Raw genomic sequence first — 20,725 nt, 5'->3', positions numbered from 1 at the left:
GTGTCCCCACCCAAGTCTCATCTTAAATTGTAATCCCCATAATCCCCACGTGTCGTGGGAGGGACCTGGTGGGAGGTAATTGAATCATGGGTGCAGTTCCCCCATGCTGTTCTTGTGATCGTGAGTGAGATCTCAGATGTCTGATGGTTGTCTAGCATTTCCCCTGCTGTCTCTCATTCTCTCTCTTGTCATCCCATGAAGAGGTGTCTTCCGCCATGATTTTAAGTTTCCTGAGCCCTCCCTAACCATGCAGAACTGTGAGTCAATTAAACCTCTTTTCTTTATAAATTACCTAGTCTTGGGTATTTCTTCACAGCAGCATGAGAACAGCCGAATACAACTACAGTTCACTAACAAATCAAACTCTCCCAGTTGACTTCATTCCCCTGTAATGTGGTTCTTTGATAATCTGAAATTTAAACTAGTAAATTGTGAAGTATCTTACAGATCATTATGGCTCAATAGTATTAGTTTCCTGTTATTGTTGACATTATAAAGGCTTTGGTTTCATTTGCTTTCTTTTTGGCTTTAGGTTTTTCTAATTGCTTCCTAATATCGGATTTATATATTCTTTATTTCACCAAATCATGCATTTTGAAAGACTACTCATATTTTGCCTCTTGCTTTGCGATTCAAATAACATACCATCAGGCAATCAGAATAACATCCCTTCTTTTTATAAAGACTGGCCAGTTTTTAGTTATCTTAGAAAGCACCTGAATATGGTCTCCAGTATGAAACATAAACACTTTTTGTTTTGTGCCAAACTTGGAAAATTTGTAGCCTCTAGTTCTTCAAATATTTTTTCTGCCCCATTCTCTCTTTCCTTTCATGTTGGGATCTTAATTAAATATATGTTATGACTGTGGATATTGTTCCACTAAAGCCTGTTCTTGTTTCCCCCAATCTTTTTGCATCTGTTCTTCAGACTGAATAATTTCTATTAATCTGTTTCTGATTATCTTTTTCTTACATTACCTCTAATCTGCTGTTAAGCCCACCAGTGCATTTATTATTTGAAATTTTATTTATTTTTGCCCTAGAATTTCCATTAATTTCTTTTTGATCCTTTATTTTCCCTATTAAGATTTTCTCTATGTTCCTATATGAGATTTCCTATGTATTCCTTCATTATGACTAAAACAGTCTTTATCTTATTGAGTATGGTTATAGTAACTGCTTTAAAATGCTTCTCTAGTAACTTTAATATCCAAGTCATCACTGAGTTGGTCAACATTAATTTCTTTTCTCTAGAGCATGGGTCATGTTTGACTGTTTCTTTGTATGTATGGTAATCCTGCATTGCATCCTGGACATCATGAATGATATTTTGTAGACACCATGAATTTTGTTATGTTCCCCCAAATAGTGTTGATTTGCATGTTTTCTTATTTTAGCAGTTAGTTCACTTAACTAAGCTTATTCCCATTACAAGAAGTGAAATTCCTAAACCCTTCATTTTAAATGGCTTCTTCGAAGCACGTGAAAAATCTGATATTAATCAGCCACTTCTTCTGAACTTATTACCTGAAAAAATATCATTCCCCCATAAAGCAAATCAAATAGAGACTTGAGTAGATGTTTACAGAGATCTTTAGTTTATATAGACTTCTCCTTCAAATAATAAAAATAATAACAATACAATTCTCTCATAGCTCTTCTGCTTTCCAAAAATAAGGGAGTTAATCAATTTGTTAGATTATGAAAGCATATGCGTCTACAATTTTATCAGTAGATATTTAAACTCTATAAACCAGATCATCATTTAGGAGATTTCATATGACACTGTACTTAAATGACTTATACTTCTTGGCTGAACCAAATTTGATCTCCAAGAAAAGTCTTTGATTAATGAAACTATATTATTTATTATTACAGAAATCATAGAAAACAAACGAGTAGCTTTTAACAAAATTGGTCTATGTAACACAGGGTGAAGGACTATAGGGAGTAGATCCAGCCGACAAAAAAAGAAATCTACATTCTGGTTTGGCTGCAGAACAACTCAGACATGGCTAACTCCAGCTTGAGTTCCAGACAGTTCCACTGGTGCTCTGCTGGGAGATTTCAGGACAAAGTTATTTTGCAAGCGAGGGATCATCTTGAGATAGGACTCTGAAGTTTTTATTATTCATAGTACTTAAAGGTCTGGGATAACATATTTTAAGAACCCAAAGCAAGATGCTCAAGATAAATCAATTCTTATGGTTGGTCTCAAAAATAGATACACATAACTAGATGTTAGGACCCCGTTTTCTCCTGTTGCAGGGTTTCAATAAGCAATAATATCCCACTGGACAACAGCTGCTCACAAGTCAGTTTATAAGCGCTTTTTTAGTTAGTAAATAGTCTTCAATAATTGTGATTGACCAATACTTAATTTTGCTGGAAATTGTTTTGCTTCTTTCTAGAGAAGTTTCTATTCATCAATGCAAGGAAGAATGCAGAATCTTTAAACAGAAAGGAATTTAACCTCTAGGAATCACTACTCTAGAAAATGATAAAAATAAAACCACTGAATTTGTCAATAGTCAAAGATTACTTAAAATGTTTTCATCCACTTATTACTGAAGTTTATGTAAAAGATGCACAATATTCAGGACTAAAGAAAACTTTACAGATCACATAATCAAACCCCTTTTATTTCCAGGCTTGGACACTAAGGCCCAAAGCAGAGATTTGCTTCTGCATCTAACTACGTGCCAGCTACTCCACCATGTCCTTAAATTTACCTCATAAGGCTATTTTTTTTTTTCTGAGATAGATACAGAAAAGAGAAAGTGCAGGGACATAGAGAATGCATATTTCTCACTTTAATAGGTATTGCCAAAATGCCCATGAAGATAGTCACATTGGTTTACGCACCAACAAGCATGTATGAGAATACTAGTTTCCCCACAGTTTCATCAGAACATACTATCAGACAAAACTCATTTTAAATCATATCCATTTTTGTAAAAATCATATTTCATTGCTTTAATTTCCCTTAGCACTAGTGAAGCTAAGCAAATGTTAATGTGCTTAATTAGATAACTGCATTTCTTTTTTCTTTTTTTCTTTTGTTTTTGAGATGGAGTTTCACTCTTCCTGCCCAAGCTGGAGTGCAATGGCCTGATCTCAGCTCACTACAACCTCCATCTCCTGGGTTCAAGCGATTCTCCTGCCTCAGTTTCCTGAGTAGCTGGGATTACAGGTGACCACCACCATGCCCGGCTAATTTTTGTATTTTTCTGTGGACACAGGGTTTTACCATGTTGGCCAGGCTGGTCTCGAACTCCTGGCCTCAGGTGATCTGCTCGCCTCAGCCTCCCAAAGTGCTGGGATTACAGGAGTGAGCCATTGCTTCTGACTAATAACTGTATTTCTTCTGTGAATTTCTTATTCTTTGTCCATGCATTATTGGTCATTTGTTTTTACTAATTAACTAGTGTTACTCTTTACATATTGCAGTTTTTAATTCCTTAACTGTTACATATGCTGCAATGTTTTTGTCTATTTTCTCTAAGAGTAGTTCAACATAACTTTAATGAAATGCTGATTAACAAAAAAGGGTATCCCTGTTTCTCTGGGAACCATTACATAAATTCTGCTTGAGAGGGTTATTTGTATTTTGCTTGGCTTTCACTGTGGCTTGGGCAGGGAAAATTAATTTTATAATATTAAACAACTACTCATTTCACTGTATAGTCAGTGGAAAAGGGACAGTATGCAGAAATGAATCTCTACTTCATATCCGAAGTATCAACAACTCTTATTCTGTAGCTGTCATGTCTGATATAAAAATCCAGTCTTCCAAGCATGGCACACTTCTTCTCTAAGGGTCAGAAATGAATTTCAGACTCTCCTGTTGTATCTTTTCATCAGAGGAGGAACTGCTTCTTTTTTTTTTGAGATGGAGTCTCTCTCTCTCTGTTGCCTAGGCTGGAGTGCATTGGCACAATCTCAGCTCACTGCAACCTCCACCTCCCAGGTTCAAGTGATTCTCCTGCCTCAGCCTACTGAGTAGCTGGGATTGCAGGCACATGCCTCCATGCCCAGCTAATTTTTGTATTTTTAGTAGAGATAGGGTTTCACCATGTTGGCCAGGTTGGTCTCAAGCTCCTGACCTCAAGTGATCCACCCACCTCAGCCTCCCAAAGTGCTGGGATTATAGGTGTGAACCACCGTGCCAGGCCAGAACTGCTTCTTTTCTCTTTTGCTATTAGAAACCAGCAAACTCCATGATGGCTATTTATCTATAATTTATTTCTAAGAACATTCTACCAGTGACGTCTCAAGCAAGATGTGATAACAGCTACACAAAGCAGTCTACAGCATGCAGTGTGTCTCAATGCCTCTGAGAAGTAGCAACAGCTTTTGTTCTCAGATGGCCCTCAGTCCTTCCCCATGTCATCTTTCTGTCCTAGACTATGGCCTCACTGCTTACAAGGATTCAATGGCATGCAAACGGCTGTTAGTTGGTTTTCTTAAAATAGGTATTGTTGATTGGAAAGACTGGCTCATATTTAAACTCTGCCCTTTTTGCAAATGCCAGATTTTCTCAATAGTATCCCAGGAGAGATTTTGTTTTGAACAGTTACTGAATTTGACCAGACTGCAGGCATAGCACCACCCATATTGCTCAATGCTAAGACACAGCATCTTTGATTTTCTGTATGTCATAACGTTCTGAAGATTGAGTTATTGATGGTGCAATTTTGCAACTACACATCCTCCTATAGTTCTTGCTCTCCATTCAAGCAGGCCCTAGGGCTCATGGCAAGATGATTTCCTTGGAGAGAAAGAGCCTGAGACTTAGAAATTTAATTTATGTAAGGAACCCTGGCTTTTCCCCTCCTTTAGGAATCTGATTCTTCTTTCTCTTCCTCTTCTCCTTCCATCACAGGACTCTTTATGCTCCACTCCAGTGTAGTTTGGTTGACTGATGCTTCATTGTCTATATGCACCGACATGACAAGTGACTGTTCAGGCGCAGTTGGAGATGTTGGAGAAGACAGCACCTCATCCCCTCTCCTAGAACTAATCGTTGATTGGAGGGCCAATGTTTCAACCTTGATGTGATTCACCAGGTTGTGCAAGGGTTGCCTTCAATGGGAGCAGTGTCTCCTCCTTCTTGTGCAGTTCCTGACCCAGCTCAACGTGTTTCCTGGTGACACTGCTGCCCGCCACACAGCCCAGTGCTGCAAATATGTTTATATAATTAGATTTGTTCATTTAATTTTAATGTCTTTTTAATAGAGAAAACAATAACTTTATGAGCTCAAAATCTGCAAATCCCTTGTTTTTTTCTAAAAGGCTTTCCTCAATTACAAAAATTCCCCTTATGTTTTATTCTAATATTTTATAAATTTTGTTTAGCTTGTCGATTTTGCCTCTGAAATTTATGTTACAATAAAATAAAGATAAAATTTAATATTTTCCCTCAGATGTATTGCCAAATGTCCCAACATAGTTTGTTGAATATTTCTTTTTTCTCTGCTGATTTGAAATGCCAGTTTTCTCATACAACAAATTTCCATACAGATACATGTCTGTGGCTCTGTCCAATATTCTTTTCCACTGATCTATTGGCATATTCCCATGCCACTATCTATGTTCAATTACTGTAGAATGAATATATATATAGATATATGTATATCTATCTGTCTATATCAGAGCAGTTCTCTCTCATTGTTCTTGTCTTTTAAAATTATTATAGTTATCCTTGCCCATTTACTGTTCAGCACATTTTGCTTCCAGTAATTGATTGTAAGAAATGAATGCAATATTTTTTTAAAATGGCTCTGATGTTGAAAAGACTGTAAAAAAAAAATGAAGTACACATTGGCTAACTCAGTATACCTTTTGAAAGATATTGTTTAAGATTCCATATTGATCTTGCAAGATCATTCCAGGGAAATAAGTGTGTTATTGTAGTGGATACATCCACCACAATCTCACCATGTAGTGGATACATCCACCACAATCTCAAAATGATGAGATACATCCTCAAAATGGCTCCAAATCCACCTTATTCTAACACAAAGTGGACTTTGCAATCACAGTTCTTGTCCACTTATTGTGACACATGGATTGTATCACCCTATTGTTTCTGAGGCAAACTTTGCACTTGCTTCCATTAGGTTTATGAAATTTGCGAATTGGGCATTTTCACTGAACTTTTAATCTTTCATCATCTTCAAACTATCGAATAGGCAAAAAATTCTGCAGACTGTGAAAGGCTATGCACCTTAATGTTAGAGGAAGTCTGTTAAACAAACCTGCTGCGTGGATTTCATCATTTTATCTCAAGCTTTACCACAAGAGTTACTTCTGCTGAATTAGAAATAGGGTGATAATTCTCATTTGCTTCTATCTCAGTTCCAACTGAGATAAAGACTTTAAAAACAAAATTACCTTCTGGGCGCTGCTTCTTGCATGGACTCTGCCCATTTTAATCACACAAGTGAATTTTTTTTTTTTTTTTTTTTAGGAGTCAGGAGCTGGGTTAATATGAGTTCTTTCACCCTCAAAAGACCTCACACCTCATGGCCTTAAATGGTTCAACCTGAAGAGACAGAGTTTAAAATATAATAATACATTACTCGGCCTGATATTAGTCCTCAAGTATTTCCACAACCACTTGTAATTCAGGGAAATCCCATCAAGAACCTCGTTGATGGTTAAAAGACACCGTAAGGTAAAGAAGTGGATACCGTCCATATTGGTAATTTGGTTCTTCTGGGTCACTGGAGCTTCCTCTCATCATTGCTTCTCTTCTGTTTCTATGCATTTCTATTGCCTTCACTGAATATACCATTAGCTTCGAGTTGATTTTGTATAAAGAAAGAGCTTCTTAGCAAAGGTCTTTTGGCCCCTTGCTTGTTTTATTACTGTCAACACAGAGTTAGAAAAGGACTATTTAATAAAGTTGTCAAGGTCTTGAAATGATCACTCAGCCAGTTCATCAAAATGATGGAAGATAGAGCAAATTATCTTTGCATGATCCTGTCCTTATTATCTGTTGGTCATCCAACAAAGGACAGCCGTACAGACAATCCCCTAATAATAGTAGCTCTACAACAATAAAAGTAGAAAAATAGTAACTATATAGTGAAGAAACCTGGCAGACACCTCCTTCACCAAGTGGTCAAAGTCCAGTAACGGGACAAATCAAATCCTCTGCCTCCAACTATAATGAACTAGGGAGAATGCAACACCTCTTTTATGCTATTGCTGCCCCAACCTGATTCTCACTGTGAGGAAACATCAAACAAACCCAAATGGGAGGACATTCTACAAAATATCTAGCCTATCCTCCAAAAACGTCAAGTTATAAAAATCAAGCAAAGACTGAGAAACAACTGTTTCAGACTTAAGGGGACTAAAAAGACAGATGACTTAATACCTCTTTCAGGATTTTCTCTGGTCCTAAAGTATATTACTGGGACAACTGGCAACATCCAGATAAGATCTATGGATTAGATAATAGAATTGTAGCAACATTCATTTTCTGAGTTTACTGTTTATACTATGATTATATATTTTGAAAAAAAAAAATCCTTGTTTTACCAATTCAGTCCCCTGATCCCTCCTAGCTACAAGGGAAAAATAGGAAAATCAATCTATATACCAAGCCTAGTGAGCTGGCTAAAAATCAGAGTTCTGCTACCCATGATAAAGGAAAGAATTGATACTAGAATGAAACCAGTGGTCTTAGACATGAAGTATGTGTTCCTGAGAATTGCAGATGTACAAAGACAAAGTCACAGGAGAGGAAGACCTATTTTAAGGCTCTCATGGGCAATCTCATGGATGAGAATGAAATTATACATATGCAGCCTCATTTGGACTAGAATGAAAACATCAAGAACTGAGTGCCCTCACTCATACGTTATCTCAGGGCCTAGACCACCTCCTGCACCTCTACTTTCTTTTATCTCGCACCCACCGGTTTCTTCTCGCTACCTGCTTTGCTGACCTATGAATCCAAATAGTGTTCCCAGTTTTCAAGTCTAAATGGCATGGCAGGTCCAGCCTTCACTATCAACTGCTGGTACTCATTATATCTCAGTTTCTATTGAATTGATTCCACCCATACTTTCATAAAAGGATTTCAGCGACCACAACGTGTCTAGAAGTGCTTCCGAACAGTCGTCCATCCGGGTCTAATCCTATGTGGCTTTAAGGAGGCAATGTCACATGGTTATGATTTGAGATTAGAGGGTTATGATTAGAGATTCTCCCAGAAGAATAAATGGTCAGGATGAGAAATGATTGTGATAGTTGGAGGATATTTCAGAATACTTTTCATTTGAAAAAAAAAAAAAAAAAAAGCCAAAATTAAGATGAAGTGATCACTCACTCCCAGAAGCAAAAAACTGCTAGGATTGATCTGAAGAACAGCAAATCAAGCAGCTGAAGTGGAAATGTACAGTAAACATGATGAAGAAAATTACTTCCAGTAAAAAATCCATCGATGGAATTTTTTCAAAGACCTTTCCTCAAGAGCATACGTATAGAAATAGACGCGACATGGGAGGGACAAATAGCTAGCGAATCAAAGCACTCTGCAGTGAAATTAAAAGAGAACTAAAGCCTGTGACATTATCCCTCTCCCTAGTAAGCTTTCTGCTTTTACTTGAATCTTTTCCTGAACTTAGGTCTTGGTAAATCTGGCAGCTGTCACAAAATACCATCTGTCCTAAGAAAATGGGTGCAGAGGTGGCTGTGACCCAGGGGATTTTCCCGAATGCTGTCGGCGTGTATTTTTGGCCTGATCAAGTCCCTGACAAGAAAGTGAAAACCCTACAAAGAAAATCTCTGAAGCTGCACTCGAAAGAGGAATGGGTGCACAGTCCCGTTATAAGATTGGGGCAGTGGCTGTCCACTGTGAACAAAGGGGAAGCTGGCCGGGCGCAATGGCTCGCGTCGGAAATCATGCGATTTGGGAGGCCAAGGCGGGCGGATCACGAGGTCAGGAGTTCAAGACCAGCCTGGCCAGCATAGTGAAACCCCGTCTCTACTAAAAATACAAAAAGGTTAGCTGGGCATGGTGGCAGGTGCCTGTAATCCCAGCTACTCGGAAGGCTGAGGCAGGAGAATCGCTTGAACCTGGGAGGTGGAGGTTGTAGTGAGCCGAGATCGCGCCACCACACTCCAGCCAGGGGGAACAGTGTGAGACCCCGTCTCAAAAAACCAAAACAACAACAACAACAAAAACGGGAAAGATGAGGAGGAGTACAACTTAGGACAGCTTGTGCTTAACTCCAGGGGGGGCAGGGGAGAAGAGAGGCATGGGAATTCTATAAAGCAGGCATGGAGTTTGCCATCTGAGAATCCATCCTTATCTGGTTAAATGTACGCATTAGTCAGAATTGCCTGTACCTTTTAATCTACCGAGAGCACACTTCTAATCTGAGAAATTTAAATGCTGGAATTACTCAGTCTTTGTGAACTGGGTACACTGAAAGCTGTCCTCATCAGCTCCGTTTAAGTTATCCCAGCATTTGAGAGGAAACCGTTTTAACCTCAGTCTGCCATCATTGATAATAGGAGGTTTTCTTCAACTTGCAAAGAAAGCCATTCACCTACCTTTAAGATAACTTCCTGCTACTGGTTCTTTCAGTGGGTAGGGAAATGTTTAGCCCGTTCCCAGGTTTTGCAGGAGAGTCAAAGCATTGCAATTGCTCGTCTATCTCCCAGCAAAACTGTGACTGTGGATCCTGTTTGCTCTGAGAGAATACCGAATACTTTTTATTTTTATTTTTTATTTTTGCAGGGGGATTGGGGTGCTTTTTTTTGTCACCCAGGCTGGAGTGCAGTGGCATGGTCATGGCTCACTGCAGCCTCCATCACCTGGGCTCAAGCAATCTTCCCTCCTTAGCCTCCCAAGTAGCTGGGGAGCTAGGACTACTGGCACATGCCTGCCCTACCTAAGCTTTTTATTTTTGGGAGATGGGGTACTTTGGTACCCAGGCTGGCCTCTAACTCCTGGCCTCAAGAAATCTTCCTGCTTCAGCCTCTGAGTCACTGGGATTACAGGCGTGAGCCACCACACCAGGCTTTGAAAGCTTTTTAAACTAAACCCTTGGCCATTGTACTGAGCAGGTATTAGGAAAACGGCAGACACGCTGATGAATACTCTAAAGCCTACTTATCCGTGCAGTGGGAGGCTCCCCAAAACTGATGGGGAAACGCAGCAATAGCCTCCTGATTCCACTAGATGTTTAAGAGGAATGTGGGAGATGCCTCTACAAACTAAAACCTCAGCTAGGCAAAGGTCAGATGCATATGGATGAGAAATACACAGAAATAACCTGCAGAGGCTGGGCACGGTGGGTCACACTTCCCATCCCAGCACTTTGGGAGGCCGAGGTGGATGGATTACTTGAGGTCAGGAGTTCAAGAACATTCTGGCCAACGTGGTGAAACCCTGTCTGTACCAAGAAATACAAAAAATATTAGCCAGGCATGGTGGCAGGTGCCTGTAGTCCCAGCTACTCAGGAGACTGAGGTGGGAGAAATGCTTGAACCCAGGAGGCGGAGGTTGCAGTGAGCCGAGACTGCAGCACTGTACTCCAGCCTGGGTGAGAGAGAGAGACCCTGTCTCAAAAAACAAAAACAAAGAAATAACCTGCAAAGGAAACACATGCACGTCACAGACACTACACATACACACCACACATACGCATCACACCATGCACACAACACACACTACACACACAAACCACATGTATACATCACGCCACTCATTCCACTATACGACACACACCACACATACACACCACATGCATATGTCACACCATGCATGTCACATACATATCCACCAAACACAACCACACCACACACACCACACACTTCCTGCACACACATACCATGCACACCTGTAAGGTAAAGAAGTGGATACAGTCCATTTTAGCAATTTGGTTCATCTGGGTTACTGGAGCTTCCTGTCATCATTGCTTCTCTTCTGTTTCTATGCATTTCTGTTGCCTTCACTGAATATACCATTATCACACACACACACACACACACACACACACACACACACACCGTGCACAGTAACCCCAGGCAGCAGCAGCAGTCCATGACTACTTTCTCACATAAGTGACCCCGTGACTTCATTTCTGCACAGGTGTCTGAGCAGTGAGTGGAGTCTCTTCCTGTCAGTGAGAGAAGGACCTACAGGCTGGAGACTGTGGGAGTCTCCAGAATTTTCAGCATCGAAGGGGTTGCCTGCGGCCCCTGATGTGAGCAGATCCCTTGACAGAAGCTGTGGAATCTGCTCATTTGCTGGGAAAGGAGGAGGAGTGGCAGCACACAGTCTGTGTTCACTCTGAGTGGGGCATCCTGAGACCTATCAGGGTGCACCAGCCTGTGCGGGAGGCACAGTGCCCTGTTGGTGCAAATGCCACATCCTTCCAAAGTGTAGGGCATTCAGGTCTCACCTTCAGGCACCGTTTGCCCCTCAGGGGATTTTTTCTTATCTCTCACTCTGTCCTCCAGGTGCTGAGAAGGACTTCCTTGAAGGTGCTCACTGAGCCAAAAATGCCTGAGGAATGCAGGACTCCCTTGTTACACTGGGTTCTGGGCTTCATTAAAAGAAAAAAAAAAAAAAAATATATATATATATATATATGTACACTTGTAGTATATACTATGATGAAAATGTCAGACATAATGTAAGATGTAATATATGGTATGTTCAATATATTTTAGGTGTACTACATATATTTATAATATAATAATAAATATTTATAATATATTTTAATATATATTACACAGATATAGGTATGTGCATATATGCACATGTATGCATGTATCTTTTATTTAATTAACAACACTTATATAATGATTTCTATGTACACTGTCCCAAGCCTTTTATAAACGATAACTCATTTAACTTAACCTTCTAAACAACCCAATGCTACAGCTACTTCCCCCCACCGCCACTCCCACTTTACAGATGGGGAAACCGTGCCTGGGCAGGTTGGGTAACATGCTCCAGGGTGCACAACTAGCATGTAATGAAGCAGGGTTCAAACTGCCCCTCTGGCTCCTGATCTTGTAGTCATGTTCCATTCCAGCACCCTGTCCATGCTCACTCTCACCTGAGACGGGACCTGTGAGGGAGAATTTAGTAGGGCTTAGTTGGGCAGTTTGGTAGTACATAAAAATTTTCCCTGGGCATTTTTCCAGGCCACAAACTCTCTAAAATGATTTGAGGGATGTGCATCTACACCTCTGACCATTCACATTCAGCTTTGCAAGGCCTCAGACTTTGGATGAGGAGAGTTGTGGTGAACGAATTTGTCAACACTGCAAAGAAAGTTAATTGTGGTGTAATTTCATATTAAACGGTGTGAAAAGTCAGAAGAAATTTTCTTTCACAAGATATTATTTAAGCTACGTATTTATTTACTAGAGATGAAAATAGAAATAATCTAAATCCAGATGACTTTTTTAAAAAACATGCTACCAGATAATACAAAGAACAAATGTGTATGTATGTGTGTATGTGTGTGTGTGTGTCTGTCTGTCTATCTGTCTACCTTATGGGTATAAATGTCTCATTATTTACATGTTATAAAATTCTAGATGACACCTCGTTAAGCCTATTATCAACTAGTTATTACTGACCATCACTGACATTTTGGGCTATTTTTATCTGCTTTTATTTATTTTGTTCTTTTTTAGGGAGTTTTACTCATGTGTTAACTTCTCCATTGACACTGCTTCTTACTTAACATCATTTGAATGTAGATTGTAGTCAAAGATATTCAATGATTCAAGGGTTTGACTATTTTCTCACAGCAATAGCATTTGCTTGTGGAGTATCTTAAGGACACTTTGAGACGAGTGAGAATGAGATTTTGAAACTGAAGACGGGTTAAGAGCTGGTGCCCTCATCACCCTCCTTCTCTGAATGAGCCTCATGGAGCAAAAAACGCCACCATGGAAATGAGGTGACACACAGCGCTGGGAAGGCTTCTACAGTTTATAAATTCTTTCCTCCACAGTGTCTCCTGGCATATTTCAAAAAGAGCCATTGTCCTGATGATATTTGACAATGCCCATGATCTCCCAGAAAGATGTAAAGAGAAATGATACTGGTGTCCAGAGTAGCCCAGGGGTAAGCAGAGCCCATACCCCCATTGGGCTGCCCAAGTTAGCGAATATAAATTCAGGAAGTTAAAGTCAAATTTCAGAGTCAAGAGTGCTCACCATTGTACTACAGACCCCAATGCTTTACATTTCAGATAAGCAATAAATAATTGTCAAGTTATTGACAATTGTCAATACATATGTATACATGTCAAGACATATGTATGTCCCACATACACCGTGGAACATATTTATACTAAAACAATCATTCAAATTTAAGTGAGCTTCTGGTATTTTATCTGGCAACTCTGGTAAGAAGGCAGGGACAGCACAGGTACGTGGAGCCCACTTTGCTCTACTGACAGATGAGTACAATATTCTTTCCATCTGTGTTTCCCTGATGAGTATTATGAACTGATGTTTCTGTGCACTCAAGATATGAGTATAATTTAGGGAGTCTCTGCACAGCCATGAGTGAGAAGGTAGTGTTAATAAAGAAGAAGGAAGTGTTAGTGAAAAATTGGAGAGACCGGAAAAGAAGTGCTGATTTCAAAGCATGCCTTGAACACTAAACATTTGCCCTCAGACAAGTCAGTAGATTTGTAGGGAAACGAGAAAGAAAGTAAGACATTTTCAAGTGGTTTAGTTTTGCCCATAAATAGTGATGATATCTACCTATTGATGATGGCTTTTGAGAGACTTAAATAATACCACCAACCACAAAAGTGCTTTATAGAGTACAAAATATTACACAAATTGTCAGGATCACATTTCCAAACTATACCTGTTTTAGGAGGAAGAAAGGGAAGAAAAGGAGCAGGAGCCTCTTCCTCCTCCTCTTCTTCTGTATCTGTCTGCTTGATCCTAAGCTGATGGTCTTTCATGTATTAAGGAATGTCATATCACTATGACCACCTCAGCTATTGCTAATTAATTCAACTCAAGCTACTGCTAAATGAACGACAGCCAATTTCGACATCTTGCTAACTTGCTTTTTAGTTTAGAGCAGCCAGGCTATTTTGCAGCCAACCAAATACACATCAAAGAATGTTAAGTCTTCCTGTGCCACAGATATAATACAGATCTCTTTACAAAACAAAGATGGAGGGTCAATATTCCCTGAGGCAAAAGGCTGAAATATATAAATTGCCATCCAATGTAAAGCACTGTTTTAATAGTGAAAATCCTTGGAGTAAGAAGACCTGGGTTTAAGGGCAAACTCTGCCAGATACTGTGTGGTCTGGGCTAATCCTTTAACCTCGCTGAACTTTAATTTTGTTATTTTTTGAAAAATAACCTTATCTTTCATATAAGCTGCCGTGAGGGTTAAATGTGGTTTATATACATATATAGCCCTTTGTGAAATACAATATACAATAAAATGTAACCTGTTTTTCTCATCAAGCTGTGTTGTGTTTGTGTTATTACAACTGAAATAGGAGTCCAGATCTTTTACATCCCTAGTGTTATTTCCATCAGCTAGTTCCTACCCTGAGTTTTTGGACTTGTATGCTTCTCTGAAGTAAAATTGCCCCAACTTTCTTTCAACTAAAATTTGAAGTATTCAGGAGACTTACGTTCAATTTAGTTTAGCAGCAGTTTGGAAGGATGTCGAATATTTAAAATGTGTCCTGTTTTTCTGAGGTTCGAGGTCCTCAAGACGATTTGGGGGTGTGCAGATATACCTTCTGACAGTTCAAAATCAGCTTTGTAAAACTCTTCATATTTCATACACAGACAAATGCCTTAACAGTGCCAACAAATGGGAATTACAGTGCAATCCAGACAAAGGGTGTAACAAATCCAAGGAAATCTGCTTTGGCAAGAACCACTTGGTGAATGCAATAAAGCAAGCTCTGAGCTGCAAATGTCACCGCTGAGTAGGTGGGTGTCTGCCTTGCCTTGAGCCACTGAGCAACTAGGAGCCTGACTAATATTTATTATTCATAAGAAATGGAGCCAGTGCATTTCAGATATTTGCAGAGTATTGCAGACATTAATGAGGGTGGAGAAGCGATCTGTTCCCTGGTGGACCCCTACTGCATTTATTCGAATGTGTGATTATTAGACTGCACAAGTCTCTCTGGGGCTCAGTGCCCAGAGTGCATTACACCTTGGAGAATGTGAAAATACTTTAATTAACAACAGGAGTGGGCAGACCTGCTGAGTGCCTTCTGTTACCATCCTTGGGACGTGGAAAGTCAAGACTCATTCATCACCCCCACCATTTTTCATTATTGACATAAAGAAAACACTAAGCAACAATTTCATTTAAAATCGATTGGAAAGGCTGCTAAATGTAAGATATTTCACTCCTTTCCTTCCTCTGGCTGAAATTTATTAGTAACCAACATTACACGAACACATGCACACATCAGCACGCTCACACACACGTGAGAAATGAACTTGAGATTTCTCTATATTCCACATGCTCTGCAAATAGTACAGCACTCTGGAGTGTGTAGATGAAGAACATGCCAAATTGACTTGGAATAGGCATCCATTTGAACATGCAAATTTGCATTAGTCAATTACTCAGTCTAATAAATGCTTTGGTTCATTAGTTTAAATAAAATACTGGGAAATTCCTAACACTCTAACTGACTAAGAAATGATGTGTTTTTGTTTGGTTTGTTTTTTTAAATGTTGTATCAGTGATTTCTGCCTGAACTGGTTGTATTTAAGACCATGTAGTACCCAACCACAATTTGGGGAGAAGGGGTCTGCCATGGACACTGTGCAAAGATCAACTCTCAGTTTTTAATCTTGTACCCTCTGTCCAGAACTGACGTGTTGCTGTGTGAGAACTGAACGTGAGGAGAGTGGCTGTGCACACGCACGCAAGCCACCCCTGGGTGTTGTCCCACAGCTGGTCTGCAGGCTGGCTTCTTGTAAAATAGAGCCACGTCATGACATGGACTGGTTTGGCCAGAATTCAGAATTTGCTTACCAAAGACCTAATTCTCACATCACTCTACCAATTCTTAATTATTTATTGAGCATCCACTAGTGTCCCAGCTTGACACAGGCCCCCAAAACAGTGGGCAACCCAGACCAGAAGTGACCAGTATCTGAGACACATTTGGAGAAAATTAAATGCTGATATGCGATGTCGAGACTTTAACCTCTTTGAAAGCACACTGTATTTCCAGAAGTATTGGGGAAGTTTTATTTTTGGCTTTTTTGATGTACTAATTGACAGTGGAATGGATGGGGAGGCAAGGAGCTTTTTTTTTTTTTAAATAAACTCTTCATTTCAGAACAGTTTTAGATTTACAGGGAAATTGTGAAGGCAGAACAGAGAGTTCCCATATGCCCACATACCTAGTTTCCCTATTATTAACATCTTACATTGGTCCAGTACCTTTGTTATAATTAACAAACTAATAGTAATCCATCAGTATTAACTGAAGTCATACTTTATTCAGATTTCCTAAGGTTTTGCCTAATGTCCTTTTTGGGTCCCATAACCCCATCCAGGCTACCACATTACGTTTAGTCACCGTATCTCCTCAGGCTCCTCTGGGGAGAGTTTCTTGGACTTTCTTAGTTTTGATGACCCTGACAGTTTCGAGAAGCACTGGTCAGAGATTGTATAGAATGCCCCTCAGTTGGGATTTGTCTAAAGTTTTCCTCATGAGTAGATGGGGGTTATGGTTTTGGAGGGAGAAAGACCACAGAGTTGAAGTGCCCTTTTCATCATGTGAGATCAAGAATGCGTACTATCAACATGACTAATTGCAGGTGCCATACTTTTCTCCCCATGAAGACTATTGTCTAAAAGTATTTGAGATCTTCCCTGCCAAAGTAGACATATAAGGAATCAGTCATATACCCAAAGCAGACGTATAAGGAATCAGTCATACACCAAGTCACATGCCTGATCCACTTCTTGGACTATGACCAGATTCTCAGTTTACTCACATGGTTTATGGAACCTAATGTTTGTCATGCAGCACTTGCTTTCCCTAGTAAGCATCAGTTTCAGCATTAACATTAGACATTTAAAACGTACAGAGGCTATGAGCCATCTTGAAGAGAATATAGTTTCTACCTCATTCTAGAAAATCAAGTGTATCTTGACTTACTTGTGAGAAACCTCAGCAACTGAGTATTTCAAGAAGGAGCCAAACCTTTATATTTACTGGCTTGGTGATTTTACATTTTAAATGTTCCTGTCACAGTTGAGTAGCTATAGGTACAATTTTTTCATGAAATAACTTGCAGGATTGGGAACAGGAGTGTTTGTTGAGCATCTACTATGTATAGACATTTTCCATAGTGAACCTCATTTAATGACCGCAGTAACCCTACATCCAGGTCAGGTATAATTGCATGCACTTCACAGAAAAGGAAGTGGATGCTCTGGTAAACCAGGGCACGTGGTGACGAATGATGAACTAGAATGTCTAAATGACCCATGTTCTTTCTACAATACAGTCTGCTCCTGCTGGAGTTGATAATGCTGTGTTCTAAGGGGATACAGATTGGTTTCTCTCTCTCATGGCTGAAGTGTCTCCATGAGTGATGCAAGACTTTTCATATCCAAGAATTTCCAGACTTCAAGAATCTTCTGGAAAAATAAAAAGTTTTATCTTTATAGACATTAAACCTTGTAGGTTTAGTTAAAAAGTTCTGTATATTTCTTCATTTTTCCTATATTTAGGCAATGTTTCTCACTCTTTTTTGGTGATGATATTTAAACAAATGTCTGTAATAAAATTGCTCATAAAATTTATAGAACTTGCCAGAGAATCAAAGTGAGGGCAACTTTAATAATAGTGTACAATAGAAAAATACTTCGCTGTAATCGATATGTAATTAGTATAAGAATGGATGCAACATATGTACTAAAATAGAGGGGTTTTTTCCTGTAATACACAAGGAGCTTGTATAACTTAACGAGAAAAACGAACAGTCCAACACAACCATGAACAAAGCTCATGAATAGGCAGTTTCAAATGAGGAAATAAAAATGGCTAGTAAATATACGAAAAGATATTCAGACTCTTTACTAATCAAATAAATGCAAATCAAAACAACAATAAGGTTTTTGACACATCAAATTGGCAAAAATTGAAACTGCCGATTCCCAGAATGGGCAAGGATTTGAAACAAATAAATTTTTAGCAATACCAATCATAGCTTAAGTGTACATTTCCTTTGAACCAGAAATTCCCCTTCTAGGAACTTATTCTATAGAAATATTTGTCAAAGTACACAAAGATATGTTTCCCTGGGTGTTAATTGTATCATGGTTTATAAATTACAAACTAGGAAACAATCCAGCTGTCAATTAGTGGAGGTTTATTAAAATAAATTATAGCACATACATACAATGGAAAGCTATGTAAATCATTAAAAAAGATATAAAGGAGAGCCACATTATGTTTTTGAGTGAAAGAGTCAGGTGGCTGAAGTTTATAATTTTTATCCAATGCGTGTCACTATATGTGACTTTGCCTACACATTCCCATACCTATCTTAATGCAGCAATGATGGGACTTTACAAGAAAGAGAATCCTAAACAAGGCATAATCTTATTTTTTGCATGCCACTGATAATGCATCTGCAAACAGACCAGCAATTTAGAAAAATATTTGTAAGTATAGTCAAGATGTTATAAGCATGAAGGTCAGTCTTTCATTGAAAACATGTTGAATTAAGGTCATTGTACATTATTAACCAGGACTCTGTTAATAATGCACAATGACCTCAATCTAAGATGTTCTAGGAAATATCAAAAGCATGGAGTTATATAAAATGATTCTTCAAACATACGGATTTCATTAATTCCATGGCCCCAAATTTGACTAATCTTTTTTCTAATTCCTTTGTCACATGCTGAATGTTATAGAATGAAAAAACATAAACAAACATTATTACAGTATTACAGAAAATGTTCCTATGTTACTAGCTTTAAGTAATTGCTATTCAACTCTGAATAACCCACTTGAGAAAAAGAAAACATCATTAGTCTGAAATGTCTGCTAACGTTTTCTTCCTACTTTGTTAAGGTCCATTTAAGGAGAGACTTATCATAGCCATACTCAAATAATCTGATCCTCTAAAAATACTTTATAGTTAAGTTACACTGATGAAAGTAATGTATTTACCCAAGATGTAAACACATTGCCTGGAAAATTCCTAATTGACAAAGGAGTAGGAATTTACCCTGTTGTGTGTGGGGCAAACTAACGGTGAGGCTCTGTGGCCCTCAGCAGAGAATAAAACCTGTAACAGCAAGGGTAATGTTCACTCTGTATGTCTACAAAGGCTGAACATGTACGCCATTGTCCAGCATCTTTTGAACTAAGTCTAGAACAATGACACTCCCCTTGGACTTTCTTAGATAATTCTAGGGCTTTAAGTTCATCTGATATTTGGCAAATGCTCAGCATAATTTTGCTTCAGAAAATAGTCACTCTAGCCATATCTAATATGGATGGTAAAAACTGGCTCATTATTATGTAGTTATGGAAAGCTGTCCAAAGGATGCCAGGTGTTCATCATGGCTACGGGGACCTTGAGTGGAAAATGTGGAACCAAAAATATTTTATTAAGATGTACAGATATGCCACCTCAAACAATAACCTACTATAAGCCCTAAAAGAAATGAACAACAAATGAAGCAACCGTGGGAAATGTATCAAGAAAGTATGGAAATCTGGCTGGACCCAAGGAGTGCTTTGAACAGCAGAAGTTCTAGAAATAGCAGCAGAACTTAGCCCAGTCTGGTTTGTGGGCTGCTGGTCATGCAGTGTGGTCTCTTTGGTCACCTCTGTTCACAAAGGTAGATTTCATTGAAACAAGGGACTGTTATAACATCTTTCAACCTGGTATTCATTTTTGAATCATTGCATAACATTTACATGGAATAACACATACCAAGTTCTGAATAGTAACAGGCAAAACCTCAAGGGCACCACGACTTGGACAGGCCTTCAAAAGTACGACTTGGTTGAATGAATCATAATCTCTTTGATTTAACATCTGGATGGCAACCTCTTTAAGGATCTCATTTCCTGTATATTCACTTCTCTTCCTTGCATAACAATATCTACCTTCAGACACACACATGGTAAAAGCAGAGAAAATTTTCAGAGTCTAAGCTCAACAACAATTGGTTTATTCCAGCATCATGGTTCAGCCTTTTGTTTTTACTTTTCAAAAATATTTTAAAAACAAATTGGATATCTTTTATTACTACAGTCATAATGTTTTACATATTGCTTGGCACATAATTGACAGTAAACAGTTAAGGAAGGAATAATGGAGAAGGGGAAGGAGTTTATTTGAGAGATGTGGGGCTTAACTATCTGTCATATCTTCAATTCCCAGATTTCCTGCAGCATGAGTCAACTACTAACCCAGTGAGCAACAGAAAATTTCACATCGTTTTAAGAAAGATAGTGGGGCAATCTTATTTTTACTGCCAGCAAAACCCAGGATGACAGCAGAAGAAAAAGGTATAAAACATAATATAGAGGTTAAGAGCAACTGGGGCAATGAGCTGGAAACCCTAGTTGTGACAACAGACCCACAAAGTGGAGCGTCAGGTTGGGAATTCTATGATTAATGACTCCACAAAGGGAGAGATTTTAAAGAAGGAGAATATTTTATAAGTATCTTCCTAGTG

At 38.9% G+C, this 20,725-nt stretch overlaps 1 pseudogene across 1 annotated transcript; it reads right to left on the bottom strand.

Moving 5' to 3' along the window:
- Window positions 1-4,224: 4,224 nt before the first annotated feature.
- LOC112622511 lies at window positions 4,225-20,079 on the bottom strand (annotated as a pseudogene). The gene is made up of 3 exons (XR_003118997.1): window positions 19,975-20,079; window positions 12,831-12,860; window positions 4,225-5,124 (listed from the first exon to the last, which is right to left on the bottom strand). The product of XR_003118997.1 is annotated as an snRNA-activating protein complex subunit 5 pseudogene (transcript).
- Window positions 20,080-20,725: the final 646 nt, after the last annotated feature.

The sequence above is a fragment of the Theropithecus gelada genome, chromosome 4 (assembly GCF_003255815.1).
Source record: "Theropithecus gelada isolate Dixy chromosome 4, Tgel_1.0, whole genome shotgun sequence".
NCBI lineage: Eukaryota > Metazoa > Chordata > Mammalia > Primates > Cercopithecidae > Theropithecus > Theropithecus gelada.
This window is presented reverse-complemented; position numbering and strand designations above follow the sequence as displayed.